This window comes from Erigeron canadensis, chromosome 8 (genome assembly GCF_010389155.1).
Source record: "Erigeron canadensis isolate Cc75 chromosome 8, C_canadensis_v1, whole genome shotgun sequence".
NCBI lineage: Eukaryota > Viridiplantae > Streptophyta > Magnoliopsida > Asterales > Asteraceae > Erigeron > Erigeron canadensis.
The window spans coordinates 6,708,048-6,714,265 of NC_057768.1; the positions used below are offsets into that span (position 1 = coordinate 6,708,048).

General features: G+C 32.7%; 1 long non-coding RNA gene across 3 annotated transcripts; it reads right to left on the minus strand.

Annotated features, from left to right (window-relative positions):
• Positions 1–2,756: 2,756 nt before the first annotated feature.
• Positions 2,757–4,641, minus strand: LOC122580552. 3 transcript variants are annotated; one of them, XR_006320820.1, is made up of 5 exons: positions 4,392–4,641; positions 4,258–4,309; positions 3,750–3,961; positions 3,601–3,667; positions 2,757–2,987 (listed from the first exon to the last, which is right to left on the minus strand). It is a non-coding gene; the product is annotated as an uncharacterized LOC122580552 (long non-coding RNA). The 3 variants fall into 3 exon arrangements; XR_006320818.1 differs by lacking the exon at positions 3,601–3,667; XR_006320819.1 differs by having other exon boundaries at positions 3,601–3,961.
• Between the last annotated feature and the right edge of the window lie 1,577 nt (positions 4,642–6,218).

Below are 6,218 nucleotides of genomic sequence, written 5' to 3' on the forward strand. Positions count from 1 at the left end.
TGCCCAGGGTCTTAAAAAGGGATAATTCATGAAGATTTAAAATTTGATAGCATTAAAAAATTTTAGGCCAATTTTCATCCGTTATCGACACGGTTTTGGCGAAAAATTTAAGAAATTATCAAATTTTTCCTATGATCATGATATCCAAAGTTTACATGAAATTCCAAGTTTCATGAGAACATATTTCGGCGGCAAAAATTTGGAGGGAAACCTGAAGTACAAAATTTCCAAATTTCAATTTTAATTCTTTCACTTCAAATTTCAATCATAATTACCTTTCATTTCATTTCACCTTTGCTCAACAAAATGTCAAGTCCAAGTATCTCAAATTCAGTCAGAAATGATTTCGTCTTCAATTTGTGGTTAACTTCCTCACCCAAGACACCTACTTCATCCGAAGTGAAACTTCATAAAGATGGATTGTGTTCATGTTGTTCGTCGAAGCCTTATCCAAATCCTTGTCAAGTAATGAAGTTATTGATACATATGACCGCAACGGAAAATGTCAAGTTTCAAGAGGAAGTAGTTACATTACAAGCCGAGAATGTCAAACTGAAAGAACAAATGACCTATTTTCAAGCTGGGAATGTGAGGCTTAGAAATGAGATGAAAGAACTTCAAGTTGAAATTGGAAAGAAGAATGACGAGTTGATGTCACAAGTTTCATCATTGGAAGCTCGTCTCTTGAAGGAAACAACTCTTGTTTCTCAAATAAAGTTTGAAGTGTCATCAATTTCCTTGTATGATTTGAGTTCTTCGATTGAAAACAACTTGAGAAGATTCAAAGTCGAATTGCATCTTTCAAGGCGAAGTCTCTTGATACAAAAGTTGAAGCTCTTCTGAAACAATCGAGTAGTTCTCCTGTTTCCAAGATTGATGATGTTCCAAAAACCCCCCAATCGTAAAGTGTCTCAATTTACCAACTATGCTTTGGAAAAGGATAGAAGGTACTCTCAGAAGACAAATATTGATGGAACAAAGACTCTCATTTCATTTTTATCATTTGAAGATAATACCAAGTTCATTTCCCAAGCCAAATCTCAGTTGAAGAAGCCAAAAAGTCAACAAGTTTACAAACCAAAGACAACTGAGTCAAAGTCATTCAATCGAAGCTGTTTGACCTTGCACCTTCTCCCGTGCAAAAAGTGAATAACTTTGCTTCTCCACTGCTTCCACGGAAAATTCACTTTTACTCAACGTCAAGTTTTCATCCTTCGTGGAGTGCAGATTCTATTCATCGAATCGATGACACGTACATTTGAAATGTCAAGACAAAAACCGTTACCTACACGAAAATGGGTCCCAAAGGTTGTTCGTAAGTGATTCGATGAATATGGCTTATACACATGTCAGTGTATAACCCGGGCTAAAGATGTTGTTTATTGGACTACTACTTCATAATGGTTGATTCCCCAGTTTCGACTTCAAAGAGACATGATGAACATGTAGTCACACATTCATCATGAGGGGAAGAAAGAGGATAATGAAGTCAAACAAGTCTTTATGATTTCTTGAAATTTGATGGGGAGAAAGAAGAATTCATCAGTTGAGGGGAAGAAAGATAAATTGTTGACTAAAGTGATCCCTAAATTGTTCTTTGAAGATTGTTATCGCCAACGTGGTGGGTATGCCGCGGGTACACCCTATACATAAGCGTTGGTGGTACGCAAATATGATTGTTTGATCGATGGGAAGTTTGTGATGAAAATGATGTTTGTCCAAATGCTTCAAGAGAGAGATTCATTAATTAAGGGGAAGTGTGACAAAGTTAAGTTTGTCAAGAAGAGGCTTTCATGTTCAAATCTAAAGAGCCAAGATCAAGTTTCCGCAATGCTTATACTCTGAGAAGATTCAAGACTTAAAGATACATCTTTAAGGTAAGTGTGAAGATTAAAGACGTAAATTCAAGTTTGATGGAAGATCTTGAAGACGATGAGAAAGCTTCGAAGACCTTCATCAACAAATTCGTATTTATAGATGATGTCGTACATGAATTACATTTCAACACCAAGGGGAAGAATGTTAGAACTAAAAATGGTGTTAAAATGTAAATGTTTTAGAGGTGGAAGGGGCATTAGTGAAACTTAGATTTATGATATAAATAGCCCCCTTCCACACATTAATTGTAAGCCTTTTCCCACATTTATCCTAATCATTCCATTTAACTCTAATTATTCTCTCTCCATCTCCATCTTCAACCTCCATACACACACAAACACCTTTTCACACACTAACTTAAATTTCACCATTAGAGCACCAATTGAGCTTAAATTTCTCGTTTACAAGTCTTAACCTTAGACAATTGAACATGAGAAATAATACAAGTTTTGGGTGTTGGTGGTTCATCATAAATAGTGCTAGGTTTTAACACTTCAGACAATCGGTCAACAACAGGTATTAATGCAGCAACATTGACATCACCCCCCAGATATTTACGTTTTTGGGAGGGATACTGGTTACGTGCAGCATCATATGGTTTCTTGGTCTCAAGCCATGACTGGATAACATGTTTTTCTTTTGTTAAAATATTTTCTAGTTCTTCTTTTTCTTAGACCAGTTGTTCAGTAACCAAAACTTGTGCTTTGAAAGCGAGTTCAATATTCGAAATCATAATTCCCATAGGAAAAGAAGTATTTCCTTGTTGCTTATATTGTTGATTTTGATTACTCAAGTGGATGCTTTTTTGATCAAAAGATGTAAACACATTTCTAGCTTGTACGAAATAATGCATTCTTCTTGAAACAAAAAAAAATGAATTAAAAATGAAAGACAGTTATATTCTTTTTCAGAAAACAAAATCCATTTAAAGAAAAATGAATGGTCTCCAAGTATTAGACTATAAACATGCCTAAACAAAATTAGACAAAAGGGTGAATTAGAGTAAAAGCTTGATGGTTGCACTTTTAAACATGCTTTCCCTAACAATGTCCATAATCTTTTGTGGAGCTACCATCAGAGTATTTTGCTGCCTCGTTAAGAAGTCATAGCTGCAAAAGCATATGAAAAAGTTGTAAGGGTTTAAACATCAAAATATAAAATATAAAGGGTGTAATGTATCTTAGCACAAATACATTAAAATATGAAAAAGTTGTAAGGGTTTAAACATCAAAATATAAAGTATAATATATAAAAGGTGTAATAATATGCAGAAAATGACATATCTTAGCACAAATATATCGTAGTTTGGTGGTTGTAATCGGTTTTCTATTCAACATGCCAAGTGAATAACACAGGTTCACCAACTAAATAAATTACCAAAATAATGTCAATCACGTATAAAACAAAATCAAAGCAGCATTGTAGATGAACCTGTCAAACACACAAACATGTTGGGTAGATAATGCATATTCAAGTTAGCGCTTCTTTTACTCAAACTTTGAAAGTTGGATCTTTGACAGTTTGTAAACCACATATATATATATATATATATATATAAATAATGACACCACGACCAGCTCGATCATTTTTACCTCACAAATATATGTATACGGAAAATAAAAAGATTGACTTACAAATATATATATATATATATATATATATATAATACCAAAAATAAGAAACTTGACTTACAAAAGAGAATTAATAAATTTTGCATTTTACCTTCTGCATAAAAACAAACTATTAATCAAAAGATGAATCTCAAAGAAATAGAAGCAGGTAAGACACCCTGCCCATCAAAAATAACACATCCTAAGACAAAGCACATATTTGATAACAGAAAAGCAGCTCCTGAAAAGCTTTCTCTTAACCTGTTGCGCACTATCCGACTCAACCAATTTTGGCCTGCAATGTATATTACAAAGAATAACTCAACTAATAGCCTAGAAGTCTCCAACTTGACAGGCATAATTTGACCATCCAACGTGCACAAAGCTTTTGCAGGGTCAACAAACCATGAATTGGTTCATATAATCATCGAAATAAGCGAAAGATACATCCAACGTGATTGATGGCGGCGATCCTAAATTTAGAAAAAAGGTGAAAAAAACAACATTAAAAACAAATAATTAATTAAGAAAATTAAAATTTCATGAAGAAAGAAGACTCTGATACAACGAATCAAGATGTAACTACACTATACAAAATTCATAGTAAAGCATTAAGAATGCACCATTCTTGCCCAAATAAGAAACATATTGCTGGAAAAATTAAAGCATTGATAATAAATAAAGTCGAATTATAATCATCAACACCACATATATTGTTGGCAAAAAGAAATTGATTAAAGCAAATTGATGGATGCGACAGTTTTTATACCTCTGTTCGAAACGATTCAGGGATGGTGGTGATTGAATGGCGGCACCCAAATCTGAAAAATTAAACAAAACTAAGTAAGGAAATTAATTAAAAATCTAATATACGCAATAAAAAAAATGCTAAAAGAAATTTACGTTTGGTTGACTACCGCCGATGGTGTTAGAATGTTAGATGATTGATGGCGGCGATGGTGGAGATTGTTGGGGGTGGAGGAACGAACTGATTTGTTAGATGAATTTATGGCAGTGGTGGTAATGGACGGAGCCGATAGTGTTGATGGCGGAGATCGTGATGGAAGGCGGTGGGTGGATATGGTGACATATAGATGTTTGTGTGTTATGATTTGGCAAAGGAGAAGATAGGGGAATGGAAGATGGCGTAGGGTTTTATTTGTGACTAAGAGCATTTTAGTCACATCAGGTTCTTAATACTTAATCCTAATCCCTTTTATAAGGGAGTATAGATAAGCAATTACATCCAACATAAAATTAACACCCAAACCTTTCATATCACACAATGCATGAGTAACCATTAAACTCACCATTAACACAAAATCCATCATAACACTATCATTAACATACAATCATAAATTCCATCATAAATTCCTTCAATTTATTTCATGATTATTTTTGTGTTAACAAAGTAACTATAACTCAACTTTATATATGGTGGCGATGGTGGAGATTGTTGGGGGTGGAGGAACGAACTGATTTGTTAGATGAATTTATAGCAGTGGTGGTGATGGACGGAGCCAATAGTGTTGATGGCAGAGATGGTGATGGAAGGCGGTGGGTGGATATGGTGACATATAGATGTTTGTGTGTGTTATGATTTGGCCGAGGAGAAGATGGGGGAATGGAAGAGGGCGTAGGGTTTTATTTGTGACTAAGGACATTTTAGTCACATCAGGTTCTTAATACTTAATCCTAATCCCTTTTATAAGGGAGTATAGATAAGCAATTACATCTAACATAAAATTAACACCCAAACCTTTCATATCACACAATGCATGAGAAACCATTAAACTCACCTTTAACACAAAATCCATCATAACACTATCATTAACATACAATCATAAATTCCTTCAATTCATTTCATGATTATTTTTGTGTTAAAGTAACTATAACTCAACTTTATATTATATATATATATATATATATAGATAATACATGATATAAAATATAAGAATAAAGCAGTTCTAAATGTATTTTTATTTGTATAATTATTTCCATCAAGTATTAAAGGTTTAATATCTCGAGAAAAAGAATTCTTAATTATGTGAATCAATTTTAATCTGTAACATAAGAGGGAAGAGAATATGTGACTATCTTGTACCTAAGCTTGGGTATAGAACCCCTCACATGTCAATTTTTTAAACCATAAAAATCATGGGGGCCATGTGATTTATTTATTTTACAACAAATATTAAAAAATTAATATGTGAGAGGATTTATACCCAAACTTGAATACATGATAGCCATATATTCACTTTTCCCGTAACATAAACGTACAAGAGAAACTTGGACATTATTTATGAGTTAATCCTATTGCACTAATCAAAAAGCAAATGAGTTAATTATATTATAATCTTGTTACAATATATGTTTGAACCATATTAATATTTTTTTGAATGGTATACATCAAATAATCGAACATGTAAAAAATTAGATAAAGTAAATCAATCTTAAATAGATAACATAAACAAGAAAAACGTATACATTTATATTAATTAGTTAATCACTTAATCCGAACCCACTAATCAAATAGTGAATGAGATAATTATATTATAACAGATTATAATCTTAACTGTGTGTATATTAGAGATATATCAAATTATTATATTTTTATTGTTTTTAAAGGTCTATATCAAGTAATCTATCTTGTAAAGATTAGAATAAAAAGATATTTGTTAGTTTGTGCTATTCGTTTACTCGTTAAGTTTGACTCTCAGTGATGCTGTG